Genomic DNA, 14,847 nt, shown 5'->3' on the forward strand with positions numbered 1-14,847 from the left:
GGTTTCCGAGGCAGTATCACTACGGAAGTAGGACTGCCCAACCTTCCTTCCAAGGAGTGGCTGGTGGGTTTGAACCGCCAGCCGTCTGGTTAGCAAGCGTCTTAGCCACTATGCTACCAGAGCTCCCCAAAGAAGGCATACTGAGCACTAAATATCTGCTACCAGTAAGATAGGTCCTTGGTATACAATAGTGTCAATAATGATACAGCATTTCCCCTTATGGAACATACAATCCTAGTGGGTGAATAGATATTAAACTGGCAAACACACTAATTAAATATTTCATTTTTAAATGTGCTAAAAGCTTAAAAGGCAAAGAACAGCAGACTACGCAGAATAATAGGGGAACCTATACCTTTTGGGTTGAGTGTAGAAATAGATTTACCTTGCAACTAATGAAGCTTAATGCTCAAGGCCTATTTGTGTGGGTTCCTTCCAAGCCTCTGCATATGGGGGAACCCTGGAAAGTGTTCAAATGGGTATATTTTTTAAAGTAAAACTTGCAAATGTCAGATATTTAAGATATTTTAACTGCAACCTGTTAAGACCACTCTATCTCTCTGCACTCTGATTTCGCCTTACTTTGGGCAGAGTTGAAGGGCCACAGGCATTTGTGAGATCTAGCTAAGGGAAAGTTGAGCTGGGAATACATTTCATTTAGTTTGGTGGGATATATTTATGGAAGTCACAGTCATTGTGATGTATATTTAAGTTCCTACAGCATCCCAATGCAGGAAAGTTTTCCAGGAAAACATCACACAGCAGGATGACCCAAGGGTCTAAGAATAACAATAATATCCTGATATGACTGTATCCTTCATCCTTGGCAGCAGAAGGTAATGGAGGAGAAACCAGTTTTGAAATGCAGGGGCAAGACAGAGGTGACAATAACACTAAAAGTTTGCAAAGCAAATTAGTTCTTTAGCTTAAATAGCAACAATCTAGTTTTTTAAAAAAAACAGCACAATTCTCAAGGCAGACAAACTTTACTAGTTAAATTAAACTATTATTTGGTTTCGAGACTTCAAGGGATATTTTTTGTTCAAGGTTTAAGGTTTAAAGATAATCTCAAGATAAAAGTTTTAAGAATTCCTCCATCCTCAATGGCTCCAGAAAGCCTAGATTCCAAAAGAATTTGAAATTCTTTGTTACATTTTTCCCTTTTTTGATCAGGATTCTTCTATAGAATCTTTGATCAAAATGTTCATTAAAGGAAGCTGGGCACCATCCAGTTCTGGTCTCAGGGTAAAGGAGGCCGTTGTTCATGGAAGCAATTAGATATCAAGTACAAGGCACCATGCTACAGGCAAGTTGCTAGTAAAGAAGAAAGGGACAAGGACATTTGCTGAGTGCTCACTACAGTTCAAGTACTTTACATAAATTATTGAATTTCTTCCTTACAGCAGTTCTACAAAGTAGGTATTGCCTTTAGGAAAATGAGTCTCAGTATAGTTGGCAACTTGTTCAGACTCTCATAAAAAGTAAAAGAGGCAATATTTGAACTTAGACCTGACTCCAAACCAAAAAAAAACAAACACTGCTGTTGAGTCAGTTTGGCTCCAAATCCTGTTTTTATTCCTCTGCTACATATTGCCCTGCATGCGTCTTATAATACAATACAGAAAAGAGATATTTATACAAATAATAGTATAGGATATAAGCTGATACAAAACAAGGGGTGGCAAAGAAGAGAGGAAACATTAAATATGGACTGACCCACTGACCAAAGGACCACCCATATATGAGGTACCAAGGTGGAATCTTCAGATCCTATTACTGCTTCTAAATCCTGTCCTTGACATGAACTTACAAATGACATTTTTACTAGATAAGAATCTGAAAGGTCCCTCAATTAAATATGTTCAGATCTAAATTTGGAGGTGAAAAATAAAATCTTCAAAGACAAGCATTTTTACTAGGAGGTGAGTAATGTTTAACCAAGGCTATAATAAAATGTGGAGGGATCAGCAGAATCAGCCACTCAAAGGCAGAGCGGGGGAAATAGGTCTAAACCACAGCAGAAATTGCAGAAGTCCTTTATATGGGAAAACTGTTGGCTGATAGTGATGGCTGTTAAACAATGAAATGGGTTACCAGGGCAAACTAAGGAATCTCCTCAACCCATCCTTTAAAATAGTAAAATTTTCTTGGTCTGAATGGCTTTACGTGTGGTCTTCCTTGAGGCGGGGCGGGGTCAGGGAGCTACAGAGGGAGGGATGACCCCTCCAAATCCTTTCCCAAAGCCTGGAATTCTCTCTACCTGACTGTCCTCACCTTGAGGAAGAGAGTCTTTGCCATTCATTAACCTGCCCCTCTCCTAGTTCTTGCGTACCTTCGCAATGCGCTAATTCACAACTTCTGCAGAGATGATTGAAATATTTAGAAATAATGGAGGAAGTTTAATAGGGTCCAGTGGGAAACCCAGGTGTTTAGATCAGCTTAAAAATAATAACCACCTCCCCTGCCGGGGGTTTCTATTCACAATCAACTCTGCTTTTATTCTTAACCATAAAGGCTACCTCAGACAGGAAATTATTCACGTGATTGGTCTTTACAAGTGCTGTTGGGTTTAAACTGAGGGTTGTAGAGGTCATTAGTGGGCAGTCATGTGATTAACCTTTGCTAGCCCGTAGCTTTTCACACTTTGTTAACAGCTTCCATTATTGCCCCTCTGAGTCCTGAGGAAGCTGTTTATTGACAGTATTAAAAATACATAGCCACACATTCTTAAGAGCCTTGTGTTAAAGAGAAAAATAAAATAAAATAAACCCTCCCAACATCTTCTAGCCAGCCAAGTGGGGAAATAAGAAACCTCTAATTTGCTATAAAGGCTTATCCAGAACTGCATTAAGTAGCACTACAGTTAACACAATCCTAGTCCCTGATGTGGCTCTTTGCTATCATATTTACATATGTTATGGTGACACTAGAGAATTTCAAAATTTGAGGAGGGAGCTATAAAACCCCTGGAGGTATTTGAGGATTACACTCTTACTTTGGAGGAAATTAGGTTGTGTTTAAGTTTGGAGAGGAGGGAGGAAAAGAGGTGATAAGAAAAATGTTCCTCTGGAGAAAAGTAAAGCCATCTCACATAAAACCACTGAGAGTTTCAGGAAGGATTTTTGTCTGTGATGCAGTTCTTATTCTGATGTGAATGAATGATGGTTGTTTTTGTTTTAGCTTCCTACCCCCATCCTAAGCTATAAAATGTCTTGGGAGGCATTTCTATAATTGTTTGTGCAAGAAAGAACATATTGATGTTTCCCTACCAATGATATGTCTAAAATCTACTTAAAGGACCACATTCTTCAAATGATTCTTGGTCCATGACCCCTCCCACTGCCCCCATGACCTTCCTGCAAGAATTGAATGGCCTTTCTATGACCCCCCCACCTCAGCATTAGATTTTTCCCAAGCATTTTACTTTCTGAATTCCAGTGAAGAATTCAACTCCCTATTTCAGATATATCTAAAGCTTTCCTCTCCTAAGTCAGAATCCATATTTAAGGGGGAGAAAAAGTATCAGAAGAAAATGAGTTTTCAAGCAATTCATCTGTGTGCATGTAACTCTGTGTGTGTGTGTGTGTGTGTGTATGTGTTCCAAATACATCAGTGGGAGAAAAAAAAATTAGAATCCTATGTAAAATTTCTGTGGTTAAAGGAAGAGGACAGTGTACAAAAAGAGGGATAATTCTGCACTGGCCTTGGCTTTTTTGTTAGTGCTTCCCCCCCCCCCTTCTATTTTGATGCAATTGCTCTAACTTATTCATATGCTGTTAAAATATGTAGCTATAGTCCCAAACCCTTTGCCTGGAAATAATCACAAGGTAAATCTTATTTATCAGACAAAATATGAATTAATTAATATTTTTATTAAAAGAAGACAACAATAGTAATACTACTGCTTTCTCACAGAACTGTTATATGCTGTGAAAGACCTCTGATGTTTGTGTGAATTTTGCTTTAGCTGGACTAGTTCCCATATATACCTTCTGGTCAACAAATTCAAACAAACAAACAAACAAAATGTGATTCCCTTTTGAAATACTTTTGTAACGTTTAAAACTGGTAAGCCACATGTTCCTATATTTCATAATGACAGGTGAAGGGGAAATTGTTGCTAGGATAAGACTTTGTATTTTATGTCAAATTTTATCTGGAAGCTCATTTTTAAAGTGGAATTATAACCTGCCCACCCCCCAAAAGCAGAGTTTTGAGATGAAAATGCCAGAATAACTTTAATTATAAGTTTGTTGGGGGTGTGACATTAAAATATCAATCAGTTGAAAACTTCACATTGTGAATGTGTCACTCAAAAAAATTGAAATTTGTGTTATACTATTACTATTTATTTGTGCATTCTTGATCTACAATGCCTATGCTTGCAAGCTAAGAGTCCAAATCACTATAACAAGTGGTCCAACATTTTCAAATTTCTTTTAAAGTCAGAGTTAAATTTAAATCTATTATAGGTTTATTAACATAAAACCCTGGTTCCACTAATGGCAAACTTTCAGAATTGGGCTGAATCATAAATATTTTTTAATATAGAAAATAAGAAATTTCAATTCGGCCTACAATCTTTTTCATTTTTTTCTACAAAATCCAAAATATATTGGCACTGGGGGAAAATCTAGTAATCTCTAGCATCAAGCTACTGTTTCTTACCCTAGACTTATTGTAGACAATAATTGGTTTTCTCTGATCCCTCTCCCAAGCTGCATGAGAAAGGAAACCATGGAAACTAGGCCTCCATAAAGCAATGCTTTCTAACCTCAGCTGAGCTCTCACTGATCCTCAGAAATGGTTTTACACATCCCTTGTTGACTGATTATTGCAGGGAGCCACAGTGGCTGTTTTAAACCTTCTTCATCCTCAAGGGCCCACCCCTTGACTTCCTTCAATTTAACCTCACTCACAGATGATGACCTGATGGGGTACTGCACTGAGGAAGGCCAACCAGCATGAACAGCTCACATGGTGCTTGACCAAACTAGATCTGCACTGGCCTAGCTGGACTCATTATGTAATGGGTTAGTTCTCCTGGCCTGTGCTCACCACTCTCACTAGGTAGCCACAAGTTGGCAGTTCAACTTTCTTTAAGGCCTATATATTGCTGTCTGGTCCCAGCTAAACTTGATCCCAAGTCCATCTGGACTTTAAGAGAATCTATCTCTTCCACTAATGGTTCCATCTCTCCTATGTCTAAGAACATGGCCAATACTCCCATATCCTTAAAAATGTCCTGTAAGGTCTCTCCCTCACCATTGTTTCTCTCTCTCCCAAAGCTTTGTTCTATGCCTTCTCCCTTAGTTATCTCTCTTTTGAAATCTTTGTCTTCACTGTCTTCCTTGGCAATGCCATCAAATCCCAGAGTTTCTTTTCTCATCTTTCAGCAATTAAATCCTAAATCCCTAGATTGTCATTGCTAACTTTCAGAGCCTTTTATTTCTCAAATTAAAATCCCCATTCTTTGTTAAACTACCCTATCTTTGCAACTTCCCATTTTGATAAATATTATTGTTAATGTCCCAGAGCCAGGAGTATTATTTCTCTAACCATGGCTACTACATCCAATAATTTGTCATCACACTTAGAATGGAATCTAAACTCTATTCCACGATTTACAACTCTCTATGAGTAATCTCCAATCCACTGGTCTTGTTTCTGTTGCTCAGACCCACCAAGCTTGTTCTTTCCTTAGAGCTTTTGTACTTCCTATTTTCTCCTGGAACTCTCTGTCCCCAGATTATTCCAGAGTGGCTCCTTATCATCAGAGAGATGGGCTCTGACCATCTACCAAGAAACTCTGCCACACTATGTCATTTACACTTGCCTCATAACAATGTTCATGACTCATATTAAGTTCTTGTGTATTTCTTAACTTATTTATTGTTTGTCTTTCTGCTCTAGAACAGAGGCCTTAAGAGCAGAGATGTGTCTATTTTATTCACTACTGTAACTTTGAGAATAAGGACAGTGCCCTATAAAATCTCAATAATTATTTGTTTTATGAATAAATAAAGAAGTGAAGTCTAATAAGTTTGCTTGTCACCATATTTCTCAATTCTGTTCCTCCTTTGTTTTCCCATTGCCATCAGTATAGACTAAGCCTTCATTATGCAACATCTTAACACTGCCTGAGACCTTTCATGACACGTCTATGCTTCATGCTGCTACTAGATTAATCCGCAGGAACATCAAGTTCTCTTTCTCAAAATGATAAATAAAATTAATATTTTGTAACCCATATTAAGTATAGATTTATCACTATAGCTTTCAACATCCCTGCATTTATTCAATAATCATTTGGAGAGCACCTATGCATACAAAATACTGTTGACTATTGTGAATATGAAGAGTAAATAAACTACACTACAGTGTTCTATCATAGATGTGTGCACAAGATTTGAAGGTGACTAGAGGAGAAATCCCTAACTCTGACTTAAGGAGGCGATTAGTTCAGTTAAATCTAGTAGGAAAGATAAGAGTTTGTCAGTCAACCAAAATACGTATGTGCATATATGAAGTTAAGGTATCTATTTTCTAATAAGAGGGAATGGCATATGTAAAGACATGGCGAATGTTGTAAGCTGCTGATGTTATGACAAGTGGCCCAGTTTATCAGGATAATGGAATCTGTTTGGGGAGGGGCAAGAGATGAGGCAAAGTGGTCGGGAGGGATCAGATCAGTAAGAACCTCACTTGCTGTACTAACAACAAGAAAGGCAGAACAGAGTAACTATTAAGAGCATAGACTCTGGAGTCAGATTGTCTGGGTTTCATTCCTGTCCCACTATGCAAGTTACTTACTCTTACTCTTGCTATATCCCTTTTTTCTCATTTGTAATGTGGAAATGAACATATAATAACAAATACCCACCTCATACAACCATGGAAGCTGCAGTCGAGAAATCAGATGTTGTATTATTCTGGGCAAATCTGCTGCAAAATACCTCTTTAAAGGATTAAAGAGCAAAGATGGCACTTTGATGACTAAGGTGCACTTAACACAAGCCATGGTATTTTCAATCACCTTATATGCATATGAAAGCTGGACAGTTAATTAGGAAGATTGAAGAATTGATGCCTTTGGAATGTTGTGTTGGCAAAGAATACTGTAGTGTCTAAGGCATTTGACTGCTAACCAGAAAGTTGGCAGTTCAAACTCACCAGCCACTCCACGGAAGGAAGACTGGGCAGTCTATTTCCATCAAGATTTACCACCTCGGAAACCCAAAGGAGATTGCTATGAGTCAAAATCAACTCGATGGTGGTGAGTTTGGTTTTTTTGGTTTACCAGAAGAATGAGCAAATCTGTCCTGGAAGTGCAGCAAGAGTGGCCTTAGAAGCAAGAATGGACACACTTTACCTCATATACTTCAGTCATGTTGTCAGAAGGGATCAGTTCCTGGAGAAGGATATCATGCTTGGTAAAGGAGAGGGTCAGAGAAAAAGAGGAAGACCCTCAATGAGATGGATTGACACAGTGGCTGCAATGATGTGTTCAACCATAGTAAGTATTGTGAGGATAGTGCAGAACTGGGCAGTGTTTCATTCTGTTGTACATAGGATCACTATGAGTCAGAGCTGACTGGAGGGCACCTAGCAACAACAACCCACCTCATAAGGAGCTCTGGTGGTACAGTAGGCAAAGCATTTTCCTGTTAACCTAAAGATTGGTAGTTCAAATCCACCAGTCTCCTGAATGGTGATTATGAGTTGGAATCAACTCAATGGCAGTGAGTTTTTATGGGTTTACTCACCTCATAGGATTACTATAAGACAAATAATTTAATATATGTAAAGCAATTAGAACAGTACCTTACACATAATAAGCATAAAATATATTTTTAATTGTTATGCTGTAGATAATGAGGAACTATTAAAGAATTTTAAGGAGAAAAGTACCCTCAGATTCATATATATTAAGGATAACTCCTAAAGCAATACACAAAATGGATCAAAAGGAGAATAAGATTGGAAGGAGAAAAATTAGCTATTTTTTTTTTTAATCTAAATATCTAAACTATGGTGGCAATAATGAGCAGGTAAATGAAAAGACAAGCTTGAGAATAATTGAAGAGGTTGAATCAAGAGAATTTGGTGACCAGTTAAATAGGCAGCAAGGATGAGAGAATTATGAATCATTCCTAAATTTCTGGCTGTATGGTTTATGTGGAATGATTAAGCAGAATTTGAAACATAAGAAGAAGAACTGATTTTGGAGGAGAGACAACAAGTTCAATTTTGGATGCGCTAAATATGTGGTGTCTAGAGAGTAGCATAGTGCCTAAGGCACTTGACTGCTAACCAGAAGGCTGATGGGTCAAACCCACCAGCCACTCCTCGCAAGGAAGATGGAGCAATCTACTTCCATAGTGATACTGCCTCGGAAACCCAGAGAGGGGTCACTATGAGTTGTGTCCGACTTGATGGCACATGACAACAACAACAACAGAGTGTAGACATGAGAGATTTTCACCAGACAATTGAATATGTGGGTCTAGAGCTCAGGAGAAAGTATTTGAAGCCATAGGAGTAGAAAACATGACTAGAAGGGCATTCTCTTCTGTAACATGAGTAAAAGCAGATGTGGGATCCAGAGCCCTCTGGAGAATGCCAATATGAATGGGAAGAGAAACTCAACAAATAGTAGGAAAGGTAAGAAGGTAAGTGTAGAGTTTCAAGAATAAGGGGAAGATCAGTAGTGTCAAATCCCTGATATGTTGTCAAAGAGAACTTTAACATGCCTGTTGGAGTTGGCAATTACATCATTGGTGAAGTCAGTGAGAGTAATTTCAGAGGAAAGTTAGAGGCAAAAGCCAGGATGTATTGGGTGGAAAAGTTTAGGAGCCAAAGTAACGGGAGAAAAGAGACTTCAGATAACTCTTAGGTAGCTCAGCTGTGAAGAGGAAAATCTAATGATGGCAATACTTAAAGGAAAATACAGGACAGAGATGGGTTGTTTCTTTTATCTGATTAGAGAAATTTAATTGAGTTGGTATGTCAATAGGAAAAAATGGCAGATTGAGAGAGACATTCAAGGCCTCTCTGACTGACACTGGCCTGCAATTTCCAGTCCTATCCCTCACTTCTCTCTACTGCACCTCAAGTGCCCTCAAACTGGAGCTGAAAGGTTTGAGCAAGGCACCAGAATAGGAGGGGATGGACAAACAAGAAACTGAGACTCCCTGCTTCATCATTTTGCCTCCAGCCAGCTCCAAATACCTGAACTGCAACTGACAAATGACTCAGCCTTTCTCCAGGTGTGGTATGACATGGTTACCACACCCACACTGAACTTTGCTTGGGATTCAGAGGGTGTGTACTCTTCCATGTACCTTGGAAGAAAAAATGTTCCATGTGTCTTAAAATGATGATGCTTCTACAATATCCTTGGATATATTTACAGCACACACAAATACATATGTAGAAATATCCTCTGCCAAACCTATATATACTCATGTGTTTACTCCCATTAGCCTTCCCATATCTGTTCAGCTTGCATATCTATGTATCTACTCTTAGATGTTGTTTGTTATTACTATTATTACAGGGTTGTGTATGTAACAGTAGATCACACAAGGAGCAAAGTTCTGAAAATTTCTCAGCCACAACCAAACACCTTGAGAGAATGAGTCAGTGGTTTGGGGACTTGGGACCACAGACTTAGAGGGCAACTAGATCAATTGGTGTATAGTTGCACAAAGACAGTGTTCTACATCCTACCTTGGTGTGTAGCACGTAGGCTCTTAAAGCTACCAAGTGGCCTTCTAAGATGAAAGTATTGTTCTCTCCTTATCTGAGCAAAGAAGAGGGAAGAAAATAAGACTCAAGGAAACAATTAGTCAAAGTACTAACAGACCACACAAGCTATAACCTCCACTATCCAGGGACCAGAAGAACTAGATAGTGCTTGGCTACCACTACCAATCCCTCCAACCAGGATCACAATAGAAGACCCTGCACAGAGAGGGAGGCAAAGAATATAGAACAAAATAAAAAATCATAAAAAAGATTACTTGTCACATAGAGACTGATGGAACCCCTGAGACTGTAGCCTTTACACACTCTTCAAGCCTAGAAATGAACCCCCCCCCCCAGGATCAAATTTCAGCCAAAAAATAGAGAGGCCTAGAAAGTGAATAACACAAGGGAGGAATGTACCTCTCAGTACAATCAACCATATGAGACCAAAAGGGCAGCATTTGCCCAAAAATAAAGCTCAGAAGGCAGGAAGGGACAGGAGAGAAGGATGAATGGAAACAGGGAACCCACAGAGGAAGTGGGAAGAGTGCTGTTACCTTGTGGGAATTGCAACCAATGTCAGAAAACAAAATGTGTATACATTGTTGAACTGAAAACTAGTTTGCTCTGTAAACTTCCACCCAAACTACAGTTAAAAAAAAAAAAAAGATGACATTTCATCCCACCAAAAGCCCTCTGTTCTAAACAAAAATGTGTATATGTGTCATAGATTCTTAATATACTGAATAAATATCAGACTTTCAGCTATAAAATTATTTAATGCTCATTAATATCATTCCCAATTAGGAAAGAAAACAGAAAAGAAAGAAAACTAGTCTTTATAAAGAATTCAACTTTCTCCTTGCAGTCATGGCACCAATATTTCTCATTAAAACATTGCAATTAAATAATCATCTTCTACCTTGAGTGTCAATATCTTAGCCTGCTTAATTAGCTCTCCAACAATAGCTTCTGATGTGGCATCTGAAGCAGGTCACCTGACTGTGTGACCTTGAGCAAGTAATTTCACTTCTCAGAGCGCAAATTTTCTACCTAATTTACTTTCAGCTCAGTTACATCACAAGACCAAACCTTGTATTATATCCTCACCACCTGTTCTATTACAGGTGAGGCATTCTGAAAACCTACTGGGAAAAAAAAATTTGAGGGGCTATGTAAAATTCCCATTCAATTTCAAAGTCAGGCAGAAGCTTGAAACTTGGAGCTTTGTGGGAGCCTACAAGGTCACTCTAAATAATAGAAAAATCAAATAATGTTACTGCAGACTGCTATTGTAGTCCATTCTTCCATAAAGATTACCACTGTTGTACTAGCAAGTTCAGCAAGACTTTGGGTTATCAGCCAAATAAATGCCACTTCAGTAAGTTATTGCTGCCTGAGGCCAGCTTTAACTTGCATAGTCAACTTTTTCCCTGTCTAAAGTTCTACTGTAAGTTTTGCATTCATAAACCGTGTTCCCCCTTGGCTTCATTGCTGCCCTCTTATGACTTTTCCCCTCCTCTTGATTGCTAAAGAGTGCCCCATTGTGTGCATTAACACCCGAAAGCTTCACCAAGTGATGTAAAACAGCCGCATTCAAATAGTTTTTGGGTAGAACAAAATGTAAAAACCCACTGAACATTTCCTTACTATGTGAAAATTGTTGCCCAAGTCTTTGCACCATGGTTCTGGGAATTCAATTCAAAAGAGATGTGTTCAAAAGTACATGACTTTGGCTCCCATGTATGATCACGAGACAATAAAGGAACACTAAACCCTGTGACAATTTTTCAAATTTGTGGTTCTATGCAAAATTTCACCAACTTTCCATCACTTGAACTGAATTCAAAATTCAGAAAATATGGTACTTGTCTAAATGAAAATAAATGTTGTTTCAACAGTCTTTTTTCCCCTTTAAATTGATGGTTAAGAGGATAACAAAAGGAGAAGAAAACAAATGACATGCACATACTTGTCTGAAAAAGACAAAAAATACCACCCACACACATGAAATACCACACACAGATGCTTAAAAAGAAAAGTCAGATGCCATATAGGGTAACTATTGAATATTGATGACATTATTTTCTACCTCATACAAATTACTCCTGCCAAAGGGCATCCAGCTTGATTTTGCCAATATTTCCCTCCATCATGTTGTCAAATGTAGATGAAGGGCACATTCTAGGAGCATCCTTCATAAGAACATGCTAAACTTGGCTTCCCATCTACATCCTCTATGTCACTGGCCTCTGATAATGTATGGTATCTTGGCTTGAAGAAAAATGAGTAGAATAAGCCTCTTTTTCTGAAAAATCAACTAGTATAAATAGGTAATGGAGGTTGAGAGTACAAAGTCCAAGAAACCTAATACAAATTCTCCTTCTTCTGTAACATGTATGTCCCTTGTGCATCTTAAGTGATTATAGAGCAACTTTCACTAAATTCTTGGAACTGATGTCTTTGAAAATATTCCTCTAATCCTCCCCTAGGCTAATAAAGAAAGACCTAGCTAATGCCACAAGGCAGATTATACTGAATTGAGGAAGGGATTCTTGGATTTACATTGAAGTAAGCTTATGCCTAAGGAGCCCTGGTGGCAGAGTGGTTAAACACTTGGCTGCTAACCAAAATGTAGGTGGTTTCCTGGAGAAAGGTGGCAGTCTGCTCCTGTAAAGACTGCAGCTTTGGAAACCCTGTGGGGCTGTTGAATTGACTCAAATGCAATGAATAAGAGTGCCTGATACCTGAGAACTGATAACACAACTGAGAAATAAAACCACACTGTCAAATTCTGAGTCCTCCTCTTTGCCTCATTTGCTCAACTCCTTTATCTCCTCCCAACTCCTTGCAAAGCATCTATTCATTAATTCAACAAATATTTATTAAGCACCTAACATGTGACAAGCACTGTTGTAGAAACTGGGAATGCAGCAATGAACAAAAGGGGCAGAAATTCCTGCTTACAGTCTTCATCTCTCAGACTTAGGTACCCAGCTAAGGCAGAGATGTCTTTCATCCCAAATCTTAGGGTACACTTTCACTGAAGAAGAGAGTCAGTTGTCAAAGAAAGAAGTCCCTGGTGTCTATTTCTGTTAAGTTAGAGTGAACAAAGGTCTTCATCTAACAAAAATTCATTCAACAATTATTGGTGAGTATCAAATAGATGCCAGGCTCTGGGCTTCAGAGTGGGGACAGCAACATAAAAACCACACAGTGCTGGGCTTATGTATTTGCAGGGATTATATACATTTTTAATGTCTTTTATGTGAATGAACTAACAATTGATTGTTTTTAAATTGAATTTGAATTTTTGAAATCTGCTGATAGCTGAGATTGAATTGCTTTTTTTTTTTCCAGGTCAAATATTTCTCCTGAAGCACTTAAGGGGAGACTCTAGGGAGAATGGCCATTTCTTGAAATGTGCTATTGCCTGGCTTGAAAAGGGTAAACTAGACTTGGACGTGCATCTGAGTGTTCTCACTTCATTTTCCACAGTCATAACTTCTGCTATGTTTTCAATTAGCTACAGTAACTGAAATTAATATTCCATTACACTTTTTGATCATGCTTTAATTTAACCAACAATAATGATCAGGGCATAAAATATCCCAAGTCCTTTGTTTAGGGTTTGGTGAATAGAACCATATGTCTGACCTCAACCCTTTGGGAAATGGACATTCAGAAAGCATTTATATGGCCCCTCCATCTTTTGTTTGTTACACTCTTGTTGCTTTTTTGGTCTATGAGGCTTTGTTTACCCTATTTACTATTTGTGGGGGGTGAGGCTGGAATCAGGGGTTTTGCTTACTTCTGGAATTATGGTGCTTGAGAATGTTGCTCCATTTGTCAACCATTATGCATCTTGTTTATTAGGTATTTATTCCAGAAGCCTTTGGTCAAAGTGCATATAGAAATTAACAACTTTTTCTTTTCTTTTTTCTGATTGTGTGTGTGTGTGTGTGTGTGTGTTAGTAGATAAATATCTACTTTGATATCTGGATATCCTGGCTAGAGTGAGAGGTTCATAATTGATAATCCAAATGCCCATGAGAGATGTGTAGGGAATCTGGTGGTGGATCACTGTCATTCCTTACCACATGAATGTGCTGCAACGTCAGAGCCAAACACTCCTGAGAGCAAATCCTGGCTTTATGTTGTAACAGTGGGGAAGTTACTCTGAACCTCAGTCTACTCATTTACACAATGAAAATTTAAAATGCTATTGGCCTCACTGGCTGGGTTATGAAGATTAGAGATAACACATGTGTTGAACAAAACACAGACCCTCTATGATAGACATTTGCAGAATTGGAAGGCATCATTATCACTATCATTATTTCTTCCTTCTCACACAATCTTTTCCTTACTTTCTTCATCTGACTGCTCCTATTACCCCTTTTTCTTTTCTTTTTGCTTTCTTCTTCTTCTCTCCCTTCTCCCCACCAGTGCCTCCTTTCTGTGCTGTGGGTGTTGTCAGTAGATATTGGTCAGGCCCACCAACAGCACTCAGAGACAAAGATGTTATGGATCCTTCTTCTCCAAGACCCCAAGACCAGCCAAAGGAGAAACAACTAGAGAAAACCTCTAAAAAAAAAAAGACCCTCTTGTGTAGAAAGCTGTTCAGTGCATTCAGTCAATGCAGTGTTGCTCGAGTTAGTCTATAACCCTCAGAATGCTGAAATTATTTGCCGCAGGTGCTATCAAGCCCCAGAAATTTAACATTCCTTTATTCATTTATTTTCTCATTTAGAAAATATGTTAAAGACTTATGATGTGCTGAATCCTCTACTAAAATTAAAGCTGTGGAAGATTTGTTTCTTATCTTTATATCAACTCACTCTAGAGATACTTGTTGAATAAACAACAAGTGAATCATAAACAACTCAAAGTTTCCAGTTTCGAAGACCTTAACGAGAAAAAACAAAATTTTCATTCATCACTACAGTTCACATATACACACTGTAGCTTCTCATTAAATTCAAATAAATCAGCACTTCTATATGTTGTTGTTGTTGTTGTTGTTAAGTGCCGTCGAGTCGTTTCCAACTCATAGCGACCCCATGCACAGCAGAACGAAACACTGCCCGATCCCGC

Source organism: Orycteropus afer, unplaced genomic scaffold (assembly GCF_000298275.1).
Source record: "Orycteropus afer afer isolate SDZICR_OR568_19922 unplaced genomic scaffold, OryAfe1.0 scaffold00032, whole genome shotgun sequence".
In the NCBI taxonomy this organism is placed as follows: domain Eukaryota; kingdom Metazoa; phylum Chordata; class Mammalia; order Tubulidentata; family Orycteropodidae; genus Orycteropus; species Orycteropus afer.